The sequence below is a fragment of the Leopardus geoffroyi genome, chromosome C3, assembly GCF_018350155.1.
Source record: "Leopardus geoffroyi isolate Oge1 chromosome C3, O.geoffroyi_Oge1_pat1.0, whole genome shotgun sequence".
Classification (NCBI taxonomy): domain Eukaryota; kingdom Metazoa; phylum Chordata; class Mammalia; order Carnivora; family Felidae; genus Leopardus; species Leopardus geoffroyi.
The window spans coordinates 119,844,269-119,867,750 of NC_059338.1; the positions used below are offsets into that span (position 1 = coordinate 119,844,269).

Below are 23,482 nucleotides of genomic sequence, written 5' to 3' on the forward strand. Positions count from 1 at the left end.
AGATGTTTCATCTAATGAATGTGGAACTTGGAAGGTTAGAAAGCCTGTATTCAGGCAAAGCTATTATATCAACTGCACAAAATCTAAAACTCACTGGAAGTGGCAAAGATATAGATGAAAAAAACAGCTTCCCTGCCCCTGAAATATCCAAGATTTAGCAACTCTAAAGCAGAAATAAGTATTTCATAAAAGCGTAAGCTACAAAATAGAAGATGTAATTTTAAATAATACAAGAATGTTACTTCTACATAAGGATCATTCATAAAAAGATATTATTGGTCATTTCAATGAATTTATAAAATGGGAGAGAGTAAATAAGAAGGTGACTCATACTGACTTTCCAGGACCATCCAGTGTTTAGTTCTGCTCCCTGGGAAACCTCTTGCTTCGGGACACACTGGGGTGGGTATTTGGTAACCTTAGTAAACAGTATAATGGTTCTGTGTAGGCAGCTTTTTTGATGTACCTCAAAGAGATTGTTCTTACAGAATCCTGTTACAATAAAGCACAATCCCATTAAATTTTATATTTCTGTATGACCTAAATAATTAGAAAGGAAAAATCAACTTTACAGGGACAACTCATCAGTGGGCTTCAATGCCACTGGGACTACATGTTGGGCAAAGGGTAGAGGAAGGGGCAAGAAGCTTTCTTGATACCCAGTGCCTTTTAGCCCTCAGATTGTTTAGTTTCACTAAACTCCAAATAACTGCCCCTGTGGTCTCGTAAGGATCCAAAGGCATTTAAAGGCATTTCCAAGTTCCTATTCAGGCCCACAGTTCTTCCCCATACTACACCATCATCCCCACTCCTGTCTCAACATCTATGCCAACAACACCTTGGCCTTGTATCCCACAAGTTGATCTCATTCCACTGACCAGCAGGGCTGACCCCATAGCTGTACCACTGCATGCTCCCTCTACAATCTGTCCACTTAACAATCTGCCTCCAGTCCCTCCAGCTCCCCTTCTTCCCACCAGTGCCTAGTGGCAATATTATGATAGGGAAAAGACAGGATAAAATAGGCAGAGAGGGAAAGATGAGGACCTGACATCCCTGGGTGGGGAAAAACACATTTTTTGGAACAATGCTGGGAATGTCGGACTACAGCAAACCCCCTCAGGCATAAGGTCCTTCTTAAGAATATAACAGACACCACCTACTCCCCCTCAGGTTTTCCTCAGAAATTTGACAAAAGACCTGACTAAAAATAAGTGGACCATAAAACCTATGACCAACAAGGAACGGTATGGCCATAGACCACCCCTCATACAATGCAATCAAGCCAATCAGGAATGGACAACCTAGCACCTAGAGTTATCCAGACAATAAAGGTAAAACCTGAGAAGGAACAAAGGGGAAGGAAAGGGGGGGGGGGGGGGACACGGGGAGGCAACTAGAACCTTAGAGAGCTTTCCTTCTGATCTTATACTCTAATAAAATTTTGCCTGCTTCTCATTTTGTGTCCACCTCTTCATTCATCAAAGCAGTGAGACAATGAACTTGGCTATTGAGGTAAAAAAAAAAAAATCCTGCAATAGTATCATCACTATTTTATGTTTTCATAGCACTTCACAGTTTCAAACTTTCACATACATTTCTATTTGGGATGGAAGCTGGCTGATTTTTTTTTTTTTTTAAGCTTATTTATTTATTTTGAGAGAGAGAGTGCGTGCACCACAGAGGGGCGGTGGCGGTGGGGGGGGGGGGGGTGGTGCGGAGAAAATCCAAAGCAGGCTCCATGCTGTCAGCACAGAGCCCAACATAGGGTTCAAACTTATGAACCATGAGATCATGACCTGAGCCAAAAGCAGGAGTCCACACAAAGAGACAAAGAATCGCTTAACTAATTGAGCCACCCAGTTGCCCCATGAAAGCTAGCTGATTTCTTAATAAGTTTACTTGTCCACACAGACCTATCTATGTAAGTATCACTCACTAATCCTCTTTAATGCAAAACAACACACTCCTGATAATTTACAAGTGCCACTGAGTAAAAAAGAATTAACACTTTTAAACTGTGTCATTCCAGTGACTTTAAAAACACTTGGCAGTATCTGCCAAAGGACAAACAAAGATGGGCATCTACATGTACTTTTTAATTTCTGACTATAGTTTGGGGTTTATTTTAATCTAAAAATGACTATCTAATCACAGGCTCTAATAAACTCATCTTTCCTCCATCCTTCTGTACTTTCAATTTCAAAGTTCCTTTTAGTGCACTGTATTATGGAACTTTACAGGAGCACAAGAAGTTTTTTGTTGTTTTTTTTAATGAGAAAAATGTATTTATGTTCAAAATGTCAAAATTCCTCAATCAGTATCTGCAGCTCATTATTTGATATCTCCACTCAATTTCAGATTTTCAACCAGAGGAGGCAAATACATTAATTTTCCCCAAACTTTTTGGTTCTGTTTTCATTTTTCCTCCCATTTTTACCTCTACTTTTCCACCAACACAAATCTAGTCCTCTTTTCTTGGCTTTATTCCCCCTAGATGTATCTCACATCTCCCCTTTCATAAATTCATTCTCTCCCTATTTTATTATCTCATTTTCTTGTGTACAGTGAGTTTATATTCAACTGTACCTTTTAAGTGTTATTTCTCTCAATTACACAGAAAATCTGCTTTACAATAAACTTCTCAAAATGCTCTCATTAATATTTTCTGCTGCCACTTCAAGCTAATAAACAAAAACAAAATAAAAATCTTACATTGAAATGTACTATACACATAATTTTAATTTTCTAAGCACTAAACCTTGATCTATCTGTAGATTCTCTTATCGCCAAATTTAACCATTTCCAAACTATGTGAATTCCTTGCTCTCAAAATTACTCTGTGACCAATCTAAAGTCATGGTTATATAGTTAATACAAACTTCTTTCCCTTCTTCAGATCAACAAACATTCATAGTTAACAATGTGAATGTTATGAGGTAGTCAGAAGCCTTGCTGAATTTAACCTATGTCTCCTCATATTATCATGGCACACACCCTTACTAACAGCTGCCCATTAATTTCCTGCAATTTACTTCCTCATTGCTCTTCACATAAAATTCACTCTATTTACAGAAATTCAGGTCCAATACCTAGTTAAACTATTTGACTCAATTGTCTTTCTCATTCTAATTAAGTTCCTTCTGGATTCTGGTTAATTCAAATTCCATCCTTGCCTTCAAATCAGCCTTGTATATCACAGGTAGCAAGCCTCCAGTCAAAGCACAACCATGATCACAGTAACTTAATCTGAGAAATAACTGCAAGATAGTTACCTATCCAAGGCAAAACTAACCACCCATCCTTTCAAACAAAATGTGTTTCATATAAAGTTCCAGCCAGCAAAATGTACAGGGTCTTCTTGTCTATATGGAATGCAAATTCCTTCCAAAAAAGGTAATAAATAATTAAAAAGAGAATTTAAACAGTAAACTAGAGGTTAAATTAGCAGTAGCTATGACACACCACAGCAAAGCCCAGTCCAGAGGATCAAATATCAAAGATATTTCTATCCTGAGCTGATAAAAGTACCATTTTGCTCTTTTCAAAGTCACAGGTTAACAAATTTTTTAAAAAGTACCTTTACTACAAACTTAATATAAAACTCTAAATAACTAGTAATGTTTGAAGTTACAAGAAACACAAATCCAGTCCTGTCAACAACTAAACTGTCACTTATAGAAGGCTTTCAGTGTGCCTGGTGGTCCAATTATTTCTAATAAGGTGAAGAAGGGGTACATAGGGGGAGACTGAATATAAGAAACTATCATTTACCAAAGTCTAGTTTGAATTTGGATTTGAATTTCTACTCCCACATTTACTAAGAGGCAGTGAAACAGTGGTTAAGAGTGTAAATTCTGCAACCAGACTGCCTAGATTCAAATCTTAGCTCCACTTGACTACTATGTTCAACTTTTGGCAAGCTCCTTTACCTCATAATGCATCAGTTTTTACGTCTATAAAATGAAGAAGGTAACAATACCTACCTTGAGTTAACGAGTTAACATTGACAAAGCACTAAGAAAAATACCCAGCACACAATAAATGCTTAATAAATAAACTGACAAGACCTTGGACAAGTAATTTAACCTAAGTAGCAAATGGCCTAGGTGAGATCCATGTAAGTATTTTGTGAATTACAAAGTGCTGTATAAATGCCAAATTATTAAAAATATAACATATGAGAGGGAGGACTGGGTGGCTCAGTCAGTTAAGCGTCCAACTCTTGGTTTTGGCTCAGGTCATGATCTCAACAGTTCATGAGCTGGAGCAGCCCTACATCAGACTCTGTGCTGACAGTACAGAGCCTGCTTGGGATTCTCTCCCTCCTCATCTCTCTCTGCTCCTCTCCCACTCGCTTTCTCTCTCTGTGTCTCAAAAATAAACTTTAAAAAAGCAATATTAAATATGAGAAACAGTAAAAAAAAAAAAAAAAGACGTTTACAGAAAAATATATATAGTCCTACTATATTTACTGCAATTTATCAGTTAATTTTTCTGAACACTGAGATTACCCTTTTCAAACTTAATACTATAGCCTTTTGAGACCCTTACCCCACCTACTTTAAATAACTTGACAGAGATTCTTATAAAATTATACTACATGCAATCCTGTCCAAGTTCTGTCTTTAAAAATGAAGTATACCCTCCTACTTTCCAAAGTGATTAAGTGCTTAACACCACTTTCACTTCCTAGGATACGGCTTCCCCCCACTTCGCGTTCATAACCAACTCTCCTTTATTAGCATGAGCATGGGGCTCATGTTTTATTAAAACAAACAAAAAGCAAACCAGATGAAACAAGTGCAATAAGAAGAAAAAAAAAAAGAATGGCAATAAAAAAGGGGGGGAAAAAAAACCCTGTCTTCTCAAAAGAATAGCCACCCTTCCTTCTCACCTCCTACTCACTTCTCTACCCATGCAATTTGGTTGCTGCCTCAGCAGTCTACTGAAATATCTCCCCTCATCTTCCATGTCCAAACTGTGGCTACCTCTACCTATTCCTTCCAGGACCTCTCTGTATCATCAGATAATGGTTCATTCAATAAACACTGACTGGGCCTCCATGTTCTCCCCACAAAATCCTGACCTAAGCCTCTCATTTAATATTTCCAGCTTAAGAAAAGCAACTTACCATGGGGCAAAAAGGAGCTATCTATCAATAAATGTTAGGCATTTCTTTTAACAATTTTTGTGAATTATGTCATTCAGCATATATATATATATACACACACATATATATATACACATACATATATATATACATACCAGATGTGTCTTCAGATAACGTGTTAAACAGTAGTGTGTTAAATCATCTAAGATAAGCTCTTTGCCCTCAATGAGTTTATAATTTAGCAGTGGAAACAGACACAGAAATCAGCAGCTTTAAGCTCATTGCAGAGTACAACAGAAGTACAAAAGAGGAGCACCTAAATTAGATTTGGTGAGAAGAGGTGTCAGGAAAAGCTTCTAAGAGATGGTTAACAGTAAGATAGGTAAAAAGAGAAAACTATATACTGCACAATATGAATGTCAGCAGGCACTTAGCAAGAATAATTTTAACAGAGTGGTAGGACCAGAAGCTAATGGCTTAAGAAACCATTGTTTAGATGTTTGTGAAGGAAAAGACATATACAGGCTTAAAAGGGTGTATTCATAGGTTTGTTTTTAAAGATGGAAGAGACTTGAATATATTTTCAGACAGGAAGAAGCTGAAGTCATAGAAGAAATGATGAGTACTAGACAAGATCTCTGAGAAGGCAGGGCTAGTTGAGATTTAACACAGAGGTATAGACATAGCTCACACTGAGTATAGACAGAGAAAAGAACAGGTGAGAAGGCCAACCCATTTCCTCAATGAAGTAGGCACTTCTTGAGACACTGGGAATACAAGGCATTCTCTGTTTGAAAAGGGATGCAGCTAGGTAAGGAATTTAAGACAAACAGAGCAGAGACTTAGGCCCAGGGGAGCAGTAGCACCAATCCCCACAGACATGTGAATTTTTTTCCAACTCGTTTTTAACAGTTCATGCTTAGAAGCGATGACACCGATTGTTAGAGTCGTTTAGAGTTTAGGTTCCAAAAGAGAAAAGGGCATATACTCTAGCTACTATCAAACTACTTCTGGTTATTCAAATGTATCATGTATATTAACATACTCTTGCCACCTTTATTTATTAAAATTCAGCTAGAGAAAACAAGATAATTGGTAGTCTCAAGAAAAGCTCTTTACCCAAACCTCACTAATGACAAGTATTTTTCTTTTTTAAAAATTTTTAATGCTAATTTATTTTTCAGAGAGAGAGAGAGAGAGAGAGCGAGCGCGCACAAGTAGGGGAGGGGCAGAGAGAGGGAGGCACAGAATCAGAAGCAGGCTCCAGGCTCTGAGCCTGGCTTGGGGCTCGAACTCACGAACAGTGAGATCATAACCTTAACTGAAATCAGATGCTCAATCGCCTGAGCCACCCAGGTACCCCTAATGACAAATATTTCTAATTCACTACTAGTCTCCCGTACCCTGGCTGCATGTCAGAATCATCTGGGGGACTGACTATGCACACTGGGGGCTCAAGGTAATTCTCACAGAAACATTTGGGTACTCTCAAACCCTCATCTACTTAATTTCTAACCATTCTTCATGATTTGGTTCAAGTGTCATACCTCCAATTTTGGACTAGTTAGCTGCTTTGTGTTTCACAGCACTGGAACCATGTTTATTTCTTTATCTCCCCTATTACACAGTAAATTTTTTTGTTACAACTTATCTTTATAATTCCAGCCTGTGGCCTAGTGCTCAGCCCTTACTGAACACTCAATAAATTCATGTTAAATAAAAATTCACAATTAATAAAACATTAACCCTGTAGAATCGGCTAGTGTGGGTAGGTTAAAAAAAAAAAAGTACTCATATAGCACAGAACTAAAACTTTAAAATATTATAAAGAAAATCCTATAAGATCCTATAAACCTCTATATCCTCTCCCATCTTTGCCCTGGTAATCCATTTCTGCCTTACCAATGTGATTTCATTGCCACAGTCCACAATAACAGCTCAATACAAAAATACCCAATACAAAAGTAAAACATGTTAACTAAAATGCTCATTTGATTTATTAAATACTCCAACATCCAAAAGTATATAAATTTTAATGAAAGTTCATTAAACTTGAAAACTTCAAGCCCTAACTATTCAAAATAATTCAGAAGTTATATGCTAATCCCCAAATTACACATTGATTGGACTCTAAATGTCTGGGAGAAAGATAGCTGCTTAGAACACAGCACAAATTTTCCCACAGAAATGTAATAAATGGTGGTAAGATACCAAAACCAAGCCACAAAAGCCTACTGGACCCATAACAGCTAAACCACTTGCACTGTATAAGGAAACCTATTGTTCCACACAGATGTTTCTGAGCTTCCACAAATACTTATTTGTGTGTATACTCATTGTTCCTGCAAAAATCAAAGCAAAATTCCAAAATAAATTTCTGACATAGAGAAAAAGTACCGAGAGCATTTTGCATGGTGCCTGACACACAGTAAATGCTCAAAAAGTTATAGCTATTTTTATCCAGAATTCTTGATTTCTACCTTGTGTGTTTCTCGAAATAGCTTTATTTTTCTCACTGCATCTGCGACTGTAAATTCCAAGAGTACAGGACAAATTCTCACCATCTTACCTACTCTGCCTACCACAAAGCCTGGCACACAGAGTGCTTAATACTTATTTGCCAATGAAAGATAATCAGTATCAACCGAATCTCAAAAACAATTAAATAAACCCAGACTTAAAACCAAATGGTCTCATTTAGTTTTTAGGTCCTCTTTTAAATGAAACACCATACTTCTCAAATTGACTTTTTCCCTTTTAAAATTATCATCAAAATGAAAGAAAAAGTGTAAAAGTTCCCATAGAAAATATTCCTTCAAGAGTTACTAGCTCAGAAAACTGCTCTAGGCAACAGTCTCACTAAATGGCACAGTGGGACAGGACATCTAAATTTCTCTGGGCCCTGGAAATCCTATTAAAAGAGCACAGGACATTCTGAGATTTTCTAGCTCACAATTGCTTGTAAAACACTGCATATTTCATGAGAACATAAGAGTAGCAATCATCCGTAATCTTCCCACCAACCCAACCCACAACTGTTTTCAAAGTATTATTTTCCTCCAATACACTTTTTTTTTATGAAGTTGCAATCCTAGTGTACAAGTCATTTTGTTTTCTACTTCCCACCCCCATTTACAGTAAGAACTGCCTATTACAAACTTGACTGAGCTGTGACAAACAGCAGAGAAAGCTAACTTATGCTTACAGTTGTAAAAACATAACTTTGGCAACAATTTTCTTGAAGGCCACAAGATGGTGATATTGCTCCATAAAATGCATCTTTAAAAATATATATAATTGAATACATTATACAAACTTCCCCAAAAATGAAATTAACAGTTTATTCTGCTGGAAGCAAGGGATATCAAAAATGCTTGTACTTCATTTACTAGAAAACATTAGTGAGGACAAAAACATGAAATTTAGCAGAAATTATTTTAATTAAGCTAAGCAATGATGGCCCTTAAAAACAAAACAAAAACACAGGATTTTGGCACTGTTATTCTATCTTTTATCACACTAACTTTCCTTCTCTCCTTGCTCCATTGCCTTCCTCCTCCTCAGGTCATCATAAAAAAGTGAAACACATTTTTACTTTATTTTTCAGTTATTCTTAATTTAGAGAGATGATTCCTATTTTTGTTTTAAAAGAACTGACACTAATATTTATTTACATCAACAAAGGAAAACTACACCAAAATAATATCAATAATGAGAATGAGATAGCTTCTTTTCTAATTATAATTTCTCAATTTCTCACAATATACAGTATTGTTTACAATGGCAAAACACCAAAACTTTTCAAGCAAAAAATTTCTGTATTTGATAATTTTTTCCCCATCTTACTGAATATCAGTAGAAAACAAATTTCCCACTCGTGTGCTGGATTACATTAATTAAGAAAATAAAATTTAAGTAACAAAGAGCATCTTAAAACTTGAGTTCCAAACTTACATCATCAACTTACAGGAATAAAAAGAGCTGAGTAAATACTTCCTAAGTGTAAGTCTAAGATGATACAGTGTAACTACCTGGGACGATGTGCACTTACATGGGGTGTCTAAGTGACACAGAAACACAGCCAGTTTTAAACCTGGGATCTGAATCAGGTCTCTGACTTCAAAACCAGTAAGAATAACAGTGACCGTTTATTGGACTCCTATTATTTGTCAGTCACATAACAAAACAAACAAACAAACAAAAAAAAACAAAAAACTATCTCTAATGTTTTCAATTATCCTTCAGAGTCATTAATTATTCCTACTGACAAATGAAGAAAATTAGGCTTTAAGAATTTATTGCCCAGGGCCATAAGACTAGTGAAAGTCAGGATTTTGAACTCTGATCTCTTGGGCTCAAAATCAATGTTCTTTTTACTACGTTTCACTACAAAAACAGAATATAAAAAAACAAAATGCCGGGGCACCTGGGTAGCTCAGCTGGCTAAGCATCCAACTCTTGATTTCGGCACAGGTCATGATCTCACAGTGATCTGCACTGACAGCGAGGCCTGCTTGGGATTCTGTCTCCTCTCGCTGCTCCTCCCCAGCTTGATCCCTGTATCTTTCTCAAAATAAATAAACTAAAGAAAAAAAGAATGTTGGGGTGCCTGGGTGGCTCAATTGGTTAAGCATCCAACTTCGGCTCAAGTCATGATCTCACAGTTTGTGAAATGGAGTCCTGCATCTGGCTCTGTGTTGACAGCTCAGAGCCTGGATAGAGCCTGCTTCAGATTCTGTGTCTCCCTCTCTCTCTGTTCCCCCTGCCCCCACCATCTCCCTCTCTCTCTCTCTCAAAAATAAAACCTTAAAAAAAAAAAATGCTGAGCTAAACCCATGCCTTAAACTGAGCATTTTGCTATATCAACCTGACAGTACTATTCTCTTATTTTATCACTTAAAGATTAAGCAACTTCAAGTAGGTGGTTTCTGGGGCTTTTAAGCTAGTCATTAAAAAATGCTTTTCCTAAAAACTGAAAAAGAACAAGTAATCTAAAAAAGATAACGTGTAAAGCGTAAACATGCTAACAATGAAAGAGGTAAACTGTGGAATCACGGTTAATAAATCACTTCCATGTATTCTGGGAAAAACATCCAGGGCAACATAACATTCCTACTTTTGCAAGGATCAAACTTAATGTAATTATATTATGTACAATCTCATATTTCAAAATGACAAAAAGATTTCCAGAAATAATTGGTTGATTGTTTCAAAGCACTGTATTTTAATAGTATAATACTTGATTTCCAGACTTTTTTCCTTTGAATCCAAAATTTTTTAACGTTTGATATTCTTCAAATATACAGTATCTGCTACATCTCATGAAAGTTTAGAGCTAAAGCTGAGAGGTGATTTAACAGACTTACTCAGGGACACAAAGCTTCTTAATGGCAGTCCCAACCCAGGCCTGCTGATGAGGTTAGTGCTCTTCTGCATTGCACTGATAAGATATCATGACCCAAAGTTAAGTTCACACCAAAACGGTTCCTGATTCTTCTTAATACATTAAAGATGCTAATTTACTAGCATTTAAGTAGCCATGGAAATGTGCTAATGCTTCAATTCCAAAGTGCCAATTTCCAGTGTAAGAAGAGCACACTGAGGTAATGTAATATAAAGAACTACTTATAGAGTAGGACACACCTAAGGTCAAACTTCAACTCTATTTGTATATAATTAACCCCTCTGAGTTTCAGTTTTCTCATCTGTAAAATGAGGATACTAACATGGTTTTAAGAAGGAAAAAGGAAGTATTAATTAACATCAACTCTAGGAAATGAGAACTGTTTCTAGAATCTGGAATACAGAGGATGTGCAATGAGTATTTATTTCCTAACCCTATTCCTTCACCACCACCACTCTGGTCATATTCTCAAGATTCTGAGGCAGAGAAACTCCAATACTGTTCTACCATACTTCCACAACAGTAGAGGATAAGAGGATAAGAAAGGCATTTCAGTCACATGGCCATGCTGCAAAATGATACACAGCAAAACCCCCTGAATCTGCAGTAAAGATCAAAATTACATGTAACCACTCAAGAGAAATAATGGTAAATTTTTGTTATAAATACACAATTTCAGGATTTCTAAAGCTACTCAAGTAACTGACACACAATGTTAATTTACTATTACTCTTCCTAAGAATTTTAAAGCAGGCTGCTAAGTATAAACTTCCATCAGATATTCTCACTCTTAGAGAAAAATATCAGAATCTAAAATACACAGAAACTTTCCAAAATGAGAAAATCAACTAAACAGCTAAAACTTTACTCTTAGAATAATGTAAGTCTTCTCATGTTTAAAATACAGTAGAGGGGCGCCTGGGTGGCGCCGTCGGTTAAGCGTCCGACTTCAGCCAGGTCACGGTCTCGCGGTCCGTGAGTTCGAGCCCCGCGTCAGGCTCTGGGCTGATGGCTCAGAGCCTGGAGCCTGTTTCCGATTCTGTGTCTCCCTCTCTCTCTGCCCCTCCCCCGTTCATGCTCTGTCTCTCTCTGTCCCAAAAATAAATAAAAAAAACGTTGAAAAAAAAAAAATAAAATAAAATAAAATACAGTAGAAATACAGGGACACAGTCCTTTATCCACAAATCTAAAACCCAGAAAACTATAAAATCATAAAGCTATTCATAACTCATTTGGTGTCAAAAACTAAACTGACTTGGACTCATTTAATAGCACAATCTGACTGGATGTGTGGTCATTCATTATTTTATCCATACTTAAACACTGCTGAAGAAAGTAGAGGCTACTACCCTATATTTCACTGGGGTTTTACCTAACATAGTGTATGGAGTCCATTACCATTCTAAATTAAATATAAATTCTGAAACCTATCTGTCATCAACAAGGTATTATGAACCCATCCTATTTACTTGTTTCTAAGTGCCAGTTTTAAGTCACACAAGAAAACTATGAACTACGTATTATTACTACTACTTTACATATGAATACCTAGTTTACATATGATAATATGAGGGCTTAATCCAAGGTTAATTTGACCAAGATCACTTAGCCAATAACAACCTCGAGTTAAGCATCTGACTCTTCTTGATTTCAGCTCAGGTCCTGGATCCCAGGGTCGGTTATGGAATCGAGCCCTTTGTCAGCTCTACACTGGAGGTTCTCTTTCCCTCTCTGTCCCTTCACCACAAGCTCTCTCTCAAAATAAATAAAATAAAAATAAAAAAAAAAAAAAAAAGAGGGGAGGCACCTGGGTGGCTCACTTGGTTAAGCATAGGACCCTAGATCTCGGTTCAGGTCATGATCTCACAGTTCTTGAGTTCAAGTCCCTCATCAAGCTCTGCGCTGATGGCACAGAGCCTGCTTGGCATTCTGTCTCTCCTTCTCTGCCCCTCACCTGCTTGTGCCCTCTCTCAAAATAAATAAACTTAAAAAAAAAAAAGAATTTGGAAAATTCAAATCTAAGTTTGTCTTACTTTAAGGCCTAACCAATTAAATAGCTAACACTTTAAAGGAAAATTAAATCACACAAAAGTTTAAACAAGTTATAATTACCAAAACTTTTAACTTAGAACAATGAAATTCTGGAGTATAATGTACATTTTCCATCCTGGGTATTCACATGTAAATATTGACAATATTATTTCACAGCTCATAGGACAAGAAATGAGTTTATTGTTGTTTTTCTCCCCAAAGCACTGGCCACAAAGTCAGTGAAATCAAACACAAAAACAGTATGTTCCTCAAACAAATGCCAACTAATCCTTTCCACTCAAATTTAGAAAGAATCATGGGTCTGGCATGTTTTTTTTTTTTTTTTTTTTTTTTTTTACCACAAAATGCACTAACACAATAAAAATACGGTTAATATAAACATAGGTTAAGTTTTTCCAGGAATAGCCCAAACTTAAAGATCTGCTCTTCCATTATCAGATATGGTCACAGGACTGAGGAAGGTTTAAGTGACATAGACCCAGGCTGTCTCAAACCACTGCCTTAAACAAAAGTTAGAGAAAATAAGCATCAACTTTTTTTTCTTGACGATTTAAAATTAAATCTTTTCTCACAACATTTTTCCCAAGTCAACACCCTTAAGCTAAGCAATGGCTTTCCCCACAAGAGACAGATTATAGATTATGGTCTTCATCCAACCTACTTTCTACCCAAATGACCAAATTCTAAAGTAGGCATACTTCAATCTCTCTATTTTGAGTTATTTTCGCTAAATGAAAAGCAATCAGACTGAAAATTACAATATCTAACTTAACTGTTTCCATAGGCATTTTTATAGAAGAAATATCTCTAAGTTTATTTATTTTGAGAGGGAGGGAGGGAGAGAGAGAGAGCAAGTGAGCGAACGCACAAGCAGGTGAGAGGCAGAGAGAAGGAGAGACAGAATGCCAAGCAGGCTCTGCACCATCAGCATAGAGCCCAGTGCAGGACTTGAACTCAAGAACCATGAGATCATGACCTGAGCTGAAATCAAGAGTCAGACTCTTAACTGACTGAGCTACCCAGGCATCCCAAGAAGAAATACCTTTACTCAAAAGAGTATCTTCTTTTGTAGAAGCATGGGGAAGTTTTTTTGAACAAGAAAGCCTAATGGATGCTTCTTGCATGGGTACTTCTCCTGCCTACTACTTACATAATCACCCTGTATCAGGTTTCTATAGTTTGTTTGGATCAAGTCATTGGCAATTATCTTAAGCCTCTTTAAACATCTGAAAGGTTCAGATGGTAAGCTCTCTGTTTACATTATACATGTGTTTACTGAACACTATAGCTTTAAAAACAGTCTCTGAGAACACTAGAACCCCCAAATTACTGATTCAGTCTCTACCAGCAGTTCTCAAACTAATATGTATAAAATCATCTGAGATATTTGTTAATAATGAAGATTCTTGAACTCCACTGTCAAGGACCATACCATAGTTCTCAAAAAGTATTCAGACATCTTGTTTAACAAATACCCCAGATGACTCTGATGAAGGGGCTGCGCACCGATAAACACTGTTCTATACTGTAATTCATCTATTGATGGTATTAACAATTTCTTGCTCCCAAACTGTGCAGCCAAACCATCACCACTGAGAAACTGCCAGCCATGTTGAGTCAGTGTCCTTCTCAGATTCATTCTTAACCTTTTAGCAACTTATTTTTTTAAGTTAAAAGGTAAGATCAGACATACTGCTCTGCTCATGCCAAAACTAACCCTAAACTATCTTTGAGTTGAAATGAGTGGTTCACAGAAAAGTGGATTGTTTGAATTTTGCTTATTAGTAATTGTGAAGAGCAATAAAAATGACTTAAGAGCTGCTTATGTCTCAGGGACCAGCCTTCAGCTTTACAAACATTATCTCAATTAATCCTTACAAAAATCCAGTAACAAAAATATTCACGACATTTTACAGAAGAAACTGAAGCAACAATGCTATTAAAAAGCATTGACAGAAGTCAGTTACACCTGACTTTAAAGCTACAGTTCTTAACACACACGCCAAAATGCCTTTAATTCTTAAACTTTAGAAGTGCCACGATCTAGTTTATTACTTTGGTAAAGTATGTCCTACTTTATACAGAGCAAGTTCATTTAACTAATTCTCCTTCCCACACTAAGCACAAAAAATAGTACAACTTGGCAAGCTGGGGTTAACATATGACTGGAGTATCCTACTTCAAGTCAGGACTCAACAGTTTGCTTCCACCCACCCTATTTAATCATAATTATGGGTATACTAAACAGCTATCAAAAGAACTTTTTTCATTAGTTAAATAAAAAAGCTATCACACCTACAATTCTGTTAATGCTAGTACATTTCTGAACACCTTAAGGTAATTCTATCTGTTCCCTTCTTTGTGCTCTACCCTTTCCTATTTATATAAATTGTTTCTCAGTACATTCAATTACCAAACTCCTCCCCACAACAGCCAACATAATATTTTCAGAAATTTGCAGAGATTTATTTACACTAGGATGCAGGAGTTCATTTCTCAGTATACATGAAATGCTTCGAATCTACCTAAATTCTTTAAATGAAATACATTGATTCATTATTCCATCCAGAAACTATACTGTAATAATAATGTAACATTCATCTTCTTCATCCCACTGTTAGCCATAACGTTATACAGTAGATAACGTGAACTATAAAAAAAAGAAAATACCACTGAGACTAAGATAAACTGATAAAGCAATGAAGATAAAGTGAGGAAAAACCCAGCTAAGCACTCAGAGTCTACTTGTTCCTAGAAAGGATAAAGCATTACTTTCTGTCTTACCATTCCCGAATGAGAGAAAAGTCCCATCCCAGTCTCTATAAGTGTATACTCTCCACTGTAACAACTCCTCTCCAAGGAAGAGTGGCTTATCCTAACCTTTCCCCAAGACACTGCAAACAGAAAATAGTATTTGTGAGGCACCAGGTTGCTCAAGGTTTGTCAAGGCCAGAGTGACTCACCAAGGAGCTCTGCTACCGTTAAGCCTCACATCTAATCACAAGGGCTAAGAGGAGGGCTCTCTGCCCACCATAGCCCACTCTGCACAGTGTGCTGACTGGGACATTTGTCTCATCCAATTTGGGAGACTTGGGTAAATCACTGCTTCGGAGCAGCCTGGGCTCTGGGTTCTGCACTTTTTTAGACACCACTGCCCTCAAGTAGAGCAAGTCAATTCTGCCCCATTATGGGTGAAACCCCAGAGTTCCAAAATTTTCTTTTCTACCCAGGGATATTGCCAGCTATTTCCATTTGTATAATAAGCCAAATATGCTATTGTTTTTGCATTTCAGACTCCATTTTCCCACTGACAGGCCTAGTACTGAAAGTACTAGGCAGCCTAAGTCTCAGTTTCATAAACAGTTTTCCAGAAGCCCCATTTTGGTGTAATACAGCTGTCTGGTACAATCCTGGGATTCACATACTTGTCTCATCTCTTTCCCTTGAATCTGGGATGGACCCGTGAATTGCTTTAATCAACAGAGGTGGCAGAAATGATGCTATGCTCATCTCAAGCCTATGCCTTAAGAAGGCCTGGTTGCTTCTTCTTTTGCACTTGTTGTGAGTCCTAAGCCACCATGTAAGGCCAGCAAAACTGCTGGAAAGGCCGTGGGGGGGGGGGGTGACACTATGAGAAACATGAAGAAAAAGAGAGTAAGAGAAAAAAAGAGAGAAGACCAGCTCCCAGCTGAACTGCCAGCTGAATGCAGCCTTTAGAGTAGCCATCAGCAAAACTCAAAATCCTCAAGTAAGTCCAGTGCAGGATAGTAAAACGGTAAGCAAATAAGATGGTTGTTCTGGGGCACCTGGGTGGCTCAGTCCATTGAGCATCCGATTTCAGGTCAGGTCATGATCTCGCGGTTTGTGAGTTCGAGCCCCGCGTCGGGCTCTGTGCTGACAGCTCAGAGCCTAGAGCCTGCTTTGGATTCTTTGTCTCCCTCTCTCTCAGCCCCTCTCCTGCTCATGCTCTGTCTCTGTCTCAAAAATAAATAAAACATTAAAAAAAAAAATTAAAAAAAAAAAAAAGGTGGTTGTTTTAAGTCACTTACTTTTAGGATTGTCACACAGCAATAAATGACCAAAACGATGTTTACCTGGTTCCTTGTGTTTTTTTTATTTATTTTTTTTTTTTACTGTTTATTTATTTTTGAGAGACAGAGAGAGACAGCATGAGTGGGAGAGGGGCAGAGAGAGAGAGAGAGAGAGACCCAGAATATGAAGCAGGCTACAGGCTCTGAGCTGTCAGCACAGAGCCTGATATGGGGCTCGAACTTACGAGCCGTGATATCATGACCTGAGCCAAAGTCAGACACTCAACCGACTGAGCCACCCAGAAGCCCCTGGTTCCTTGTGTTTTTACCTAATTTGTTCAAAACTCAGAGAAAAGGAGAGAGATGAAATTAATTATAGTCCCAAACATCCACGCAACCGCGTAAGATAAAGTCTTATGCCCTTCTTAATGTTAGTGAGTCTACTAAACTCTGAGTTCCAAGAGTACAGGCTTCATGTTTTTCCTCTCAGCACTGTACCCCAGCACTCAGCACAATACATGGCATGTAATAGTTACATAATAGGCTGTATTATGAATAAACAATAGATTTAGGGAATGTCAAGACAAATGTTAGTTTTCCTTCTAACTTAGGAATTATCTGGCATATGGTTTCACATAATATATTCCAAAAGTTGCTTAATCATGTGAATCTGAAGTGTATACAAGAGCTTTAATGGCAAATCTTTTTTTAATGATAAAGCTTTTTATGTAATAGTAAAAATCACGAAACATCATCACACTTTTGGAAATCACGTCTTGATTTATATGCTCCAAAAATACAAATTTTCAGAAACCGGGCTTTCATAAAGGAAGAACAAACTTCATCTGTAAAAACAGCTGAATTAAAATCAAATTTTCAGGGGCACCTGGGTAGCTCAGCTGGCTAAGCATGTGACTTCAGCTCAGGTCATGGTCTGCAGTTCATGATCTTGTGGTTCATGTGTTCGAGCCCCACATCAGGTTAGCTCAAGCCCCACTTCAGGTGAGCCCTGCTTCTCTCTCTCTGCCAGTCTTGGGATTTTCTCTCTCTCTGCCCCTCACTCATTTGCGCCCTCTCTCAAAAAAAACAAAAAACAAAAAAAACAAAAAACAAAAAACAAAAAAAGAAAGAGAAAAAATCAAATTTTCAGAAAGAAATTAATATTTATATTTCACCAATGTACTTTTTCAGAAAAAAAAAATCAACTTTAGCTCTTTTCTTGACAGGCTAACTATTTTGTGATGAATACTTACAAATTTCAAAATTACCCAACAACAGGGGCGCCTGGGTGGCGCAGTCGGTTAGGCATCCGACTTCAGCCAGGTCACGATCTCGCGGTCCGTGAGTTTGAGCCCCGCGTGGGGCTCTGGGCTGGCGGCTCGGAGCCTGGAGCCTGTTTCCGATTCTGTGTCTCCCTCTCTCTCTGCCCCTCCCCCGTTCATGCTCTGTCTCTCTCTGTCCCAAAAATAAATAAACGTTAAAAAAAAAAAAAAAAAAAAATTACCCAACAACAGCCACTGCTATGAGGTTACCATTTTAACACAAAGGAAGTAGACAAGTTCACATGTACATAGTACAAAAGTTTAACACAGATTCCAAACAGATAAATTCTAACTCCTCACATATAGCCTTCAGCTAAATTTTCATTGTAGATGAAGAGTTAGTGCAAAAAAAAAAAAAAAAATTGCTGACCTAGGAACAAAAATATGAGTTTTAGCTCTAGTTCTAATTTTAGCTACCTACAAGTCATACACTTGAAAAAATGTTTTAACTTCTTTGAGCATCAATGTATTCATCTAAAAAGCAATAATTATCTCCTGACACATCTACTGCTCAGCTGTCATGAGAATCAAATGATAGTCTATATAGCCATTATGGAAAAATGTCAAATGCTATACAAACGTAAGATATGATACTCTTCTTAATGCCAGCAGAGAAGAAAAATCATCTATGTATGTGCTTTTGCTAGACATTTTTCCTCCATTAAGTATTAGCAACTACTTCCTTCAACACCACTAAAAAGGCCAATTTATTTTTTCCACTACTTGTTATTACATCATATTTTTATAGAAATGGTAAAAAAAGACCCCAGTCTTTCTAATATTTATGGAATCAAAGTTTCTAGAGCTATGCAAGACACTAAATAATAACTTGTTCAGGTTCCCTTCCAGGAAGATAATCTTATAGGTGGAGAAAAGTCAATTATTTACTAATCAAATTATGCTTTAACCATACTAGGAAGAGTTAGCAACTTAATCAAATGAAAAAATGCACTGATTAGGACCCCACACTTCTTTTATAAAGTTTCTATTTTCACTTGATAAGGCTTCATGAATGAAGTAAAATGAGTATTCTTAAGTAAGGCATACCTGAATACAGAAGATAGAATAAAGATAAAAGTTCTTAAGGTTTCTTATTTCATTTACCTTCCCCTACCCACAAACCCAAACTGAGATACAAAGGAAATTAAAAAGTAAATGACTGGTCTGATATTGCTCTCTGCTGCTCTCCATACACCCCATTCATTCTGTCTCACTAGCTCTCCTGCACATGGAAAACAAGAAGGGTACAGTTAGTTCAATGAAAATCAAAGACCCAAGAATCACAGAAGGTTAAACACCAGAAGGAACCTCCAGGATCATTTAGTCTTACTGATGAGGTCACTTAAAGGCAGTAACTATATGCAACTAATGCTAAATCATACATCTAACAAGAAAGAAAACCATCAGTGTCAATCAGCTGCTGATTCCACTTTATACTAACTGAAACACAGGGCAAATCATTTAACCCCTTGGGTTAATTTGTCGTTACATAATAGCAAATAACACAGCATAGTCAAAATTCTTTGTAAGCCATAAACCACAACACAAATGTAAAGAGATATATACATAAGTGTATATGACGTAAGTCTCTATAGTAAGGGTTATCAGTAAATGAAAGAACTTGAAGATTCAATGGTTTTAAAAGCCGCAGTTAATTCTGAGAGTTGCTCCTAGCCCAACCCACTGACCCACAGGTTCCATGGATAAGCCTCAGGTGAGTTCAGGTTCATGGACTTCTCTAAAATTACATTCACAGGGGCGCCTGGGTGGCGCAGTCGGTTAAGCGTCCGACTTCAGCCAGGTCACGATCTCGCGGTCCGTGGGTTCGAGCCCCGCGTCAGGCTCTGGGCTGATGGCTCAGAGCCTGGAGCCTGTTTCCGATTCTGTGTCTCCCTCTCTCTCTGCCCCTCCCCCGTTCATGCTCTGTCTCTCTCTGTCCCAAAAATGAATAAACGTTGAAAAAAAAAAAAAATTTAAAAAAAAAAAAAAATAAAATTACATTCACAGGGGCACCTGAGTGGCTCAGTCGGTTAAGCGTCCGACTTCGGCTCAGGTCATGATCTCGTGGTCTGTGGGTTCGAGCCCTGCGTCGGGCTCTGTGCTGACAGCTCGGAGCCTGGAGCCTGTTTCAGATTCTGTGTCTCCCTCTTTCTCTGACCCTCCCCTGTTCATGTTCTCTCTCTGTCTCAAAAATAAATAAATGTTAAAAAAAATAAATAATTTAAAAAAATAAATAAATAAAATTTACATTCACAAAGCACAGGTGCATATGGAAGTTTTCCAGGCCAGATTTTTTTAGTTTAACCAAGGATTAGTAATTATCAAAAGGTTGAGAACTGCTGTAAAGTAACATACGTTTGCCAAAGATAAAGCTTCCAAAGATGTTGCTCAAAATGGTATTTTCCCAACCTAGATCAGAATCTTAGTTATTTTTACTTTCTTCATTTCTCTCTCATTATCAAATTCTGTCCATTCAACTTCCTTCCTCCTTTCCATTACTATTATGACAGCCATAGTTCATACCCCTATTATTTATGACCACAGCAATCAAGAGGTCTTTCTCCCTCCAGATATCTACTTCAATTCACACTACACACTGCTGCCAAATTCATCCTCTAAAAACAAAAGTTTAATCATTTCATTCGCAACTCAAAAATCATCTGTTAAACCCCCAATGCCTACTAAATCCAAGGTCCTTAGCCTTGCATTAAAAGCAATCATAAACTGGTTCAAACTTTTACTTCAATTTTTATCACCCTTTACATTAGCACAAATACTTTATGTTCCATCCAAATAGAATTACTTGCCTCTCCGCAAATATATGAACTCTGTGCTCTTTTCTCTCAGTCCCTTCTCTCTGCTTGGATTACCTTTCTCAGCTTATCAAAAGTCATAATCATCCTTCAAAACAAAGACTTCGGAAGCCTGAAGGCTCTATGAATTAACACCTCTCACCCCACCTTGCTAAATATGATGTGAGCTCTACCCGCTCCCCATCTGAATTCCATATGAAATTTAGCTACGTATTAAAAGACAAATGGAGCATTTGTGTATAGTCCTACCTGCCTAACTAGTCTGTGAAGGCAGAAACTGCTATAATTCGCACCTTTACGTTCCCCCAAATACCTCACACAGTCATGCAGTAGATGCAAGGAAGTAAAAGAAATTTCAGCCATCATGGGGTAAACAGCAAAAATTACTATCTCTTTGCAGGCAGAGAACTTACTTGCGACATCCTTTATCACACCAGGCTTCCAAAAAACATAACCTTTTTTAAGTTCTGGTGTTGGATGTCTTATAAACAGTTTTGCATTTTACAGAAAGGACTACTTGAAAACATTAATAAGCTACATATCAAGTAACTATTCCACATACTTTACACTTCTCAATTTGAGTAGCTCCCAACACTTGGTCACTAAGGTTTCACTTAAAAAATATATTAACTATTTACGAAAAGTGATAATTTCCAATCACAGCTACGTACCTACTTAATGGCTAAAAACAAGTCACAAATAAAAGAATGCCTTTTGTTTTTTAAAAGGTGCATTTTGCTTGTATAATACAGAGACTTAGACAGGTAAAGTGGATTTATACATCAGGATGAATTCTTACAGAAATCCGCAAACACTGCACACCAGGCACTTCAGGTAAAAAACCTGGTAAAAAAAAAAACAGGTAAAAAACCAAAGGGGGATAAAAGATAACTTTGTACATTATTCTTTTCCACTATTACCAATAGCTTTTTAAAGCAGAAACTCAAATCTTCTTGCACATTAGCCTACACAAAAAGATAAAAACTTGCCAAGCAGAAAAAGAAAGCCATATCAAGCCCCTGGAAAATATTTTAACCTGGAAAGTAAAAATGTCAAAATAATAGATACTTGTCTTTGGTAAGGAAGGTTTCATATAATTATGGGAGCATTGGACGCTCAACTCCAAACGATGGAGTAAAGAGAAGACTGATCATTTAAGGGCTGTAAAAGCAATGGGCAAACTACAAAATTAAAAAAAAAAAAAATTAAAGATGAAAGACGGTCCAAGTCACAGATAAGGACTACTAAAAACTGCAAGGTCACTGGGATCTACCGGGTCACAAAGGTGGAGGTGGGGGTTGTGTTGGGGGGGGGGTACTGCAGAGTCAGTGAAGAAGCCGGAGTGATTTAAAAAAACAAAACAAAACAAAACACGTCATTAAAAGACGTTCGAAGCCTGGGAGTCCTTGGTTTGGGACGGCAGAATTGCGGTGAAAGTCAGGGCACGGGCAGTAAGTCCATACACTGGTGTTTTTCGGAGAGGTGTTAAGCAAAGATAAAGAAGGTAGAACGCTGAGAAGGCTAAGGAAGCTTGAGAAGCGCGGCTGCAGAGTCACGGAAACACTTCGCTCCAGTATCATTAGCTCGGGCCTGTGCCAAGGCCAACTCGGGGCAAGACCCGTGACCCCACCCCAGAAAACTCCCGGCCCCTGGGCTGGAGAAGGCAGCCAGGGCGGCGCGGACCGTCCCCGACGGCCCCTCAGAGGGTCCCGCCCCGGGGCTACCAGTGCCGGGCTACCGGCACCGCCGAGAAGGCTCTGGGCCCGCGCCCCCGCCCTGCCCGCACCCCCAGTCCCTTGCCGAAGCGTCCTTACCCGGCGCGAAGCTGTCGGCTCCCGGCGGTCGGGCGGCCAAAGCAGCGGCGCCTCCTCCAGCGGCGGGCGCCCTCACCCTTCCGCACCCAAGATCGCCATCTCGCAGCAGGCGCGGCGGCGGCGGCGGCAACAGCCACCCAGGCGTCGGCCCCGGCAGCCCAGGCCGCCTGCAGCCACTGGGAACCCGCTCGCCGACACCCGACCCTCCCCCCACCCCCACCCCGGCCACGCGCCACCCCCAGCGGACCCCACACCTCCCTCCTCAAGAGCGCGCCGCGTGCTCGCGTCGCCGGCGCCGCGCCGCGAGCGCGCGCCTCCCCGCCGGCCCCGCACAGCGCGCTGCGCCGCGGCCGCCTAAAACCTCCAACTCCGGACGCGGAATCCGGCTTCCCGCGAGCATGCGCAGCGAGGGCGCCCTGATGATGCTTTTGGAAAACTCCGCTCCTCCGGGTCTTTGGAGCGGTCGAGAAGAGGTAGAGGGCCAGCCAATGGGAGAGGGGGGCGGGGCCCGAACCTGTGGAAGGGGCGGGGCTGCCGCTGAGATTTGGGAAGAGCCTGTTCTAAACTAGAGGTAGGTGCTGCTGACCTGACTTTCTGGTTCAGGGCAGAACCCGTGAATGACCTCAAGTTAAGTCCTCGGGACACTGGCGTTCTTTTGTTGAATGCTTTACAGCAATTATACTCCTTGACCTCAGTATCTGACTTAGAACCCATTGCAAGAGTAAATATTGCATTTAACAGATTAGATGATCATACTGGAAGACTTTTACTTTATTTTTATGAGTAATCAAAACATTCACTCCCCCTACTCCAGTATGAGTACAAAGATAAATCAATACTAAGCAAGTGCGTGTGTCAATGCAACAAATTCACACAGCAATACCATGGAAAAGTGTCTATTATTCCCATTTATACAAACGAATCAACTAGTCC

At 38.7% G+C, this 23,482-nt stretch overlaps 1 protein-coding gene across 5 annotated transcripts in view; it reads right to left on the reverse strand.

Moving 5' to 3' along the window:
* Positions 1-22,948, reverse strand: part of WWP1 (WW domain containing E3 ubiquitin protein ligase 1) — a 134,866-nt gene extending 111,918 nt beyond the window's left edge. For 2 of the 5 annotated variants that reach the window (XM_045454573.1, XM_045454568.1), the window contains exon 1: positions 22,550-22,773. The gene's annotated coding sequence lies outside the window, so the exon portion shown is untranslated. Of the gene's footprint in view, positions 1-22,549 lie in introns of all 5 variants that reach the window. The other 3 variants (XM_045454570.1, XM_045454569.1, XM_045454571.1) reach the window with 3 other exon arrangements.
* Between the last annotated feature and the right edge of the window lie 534 nt (positions 22,949-23,482).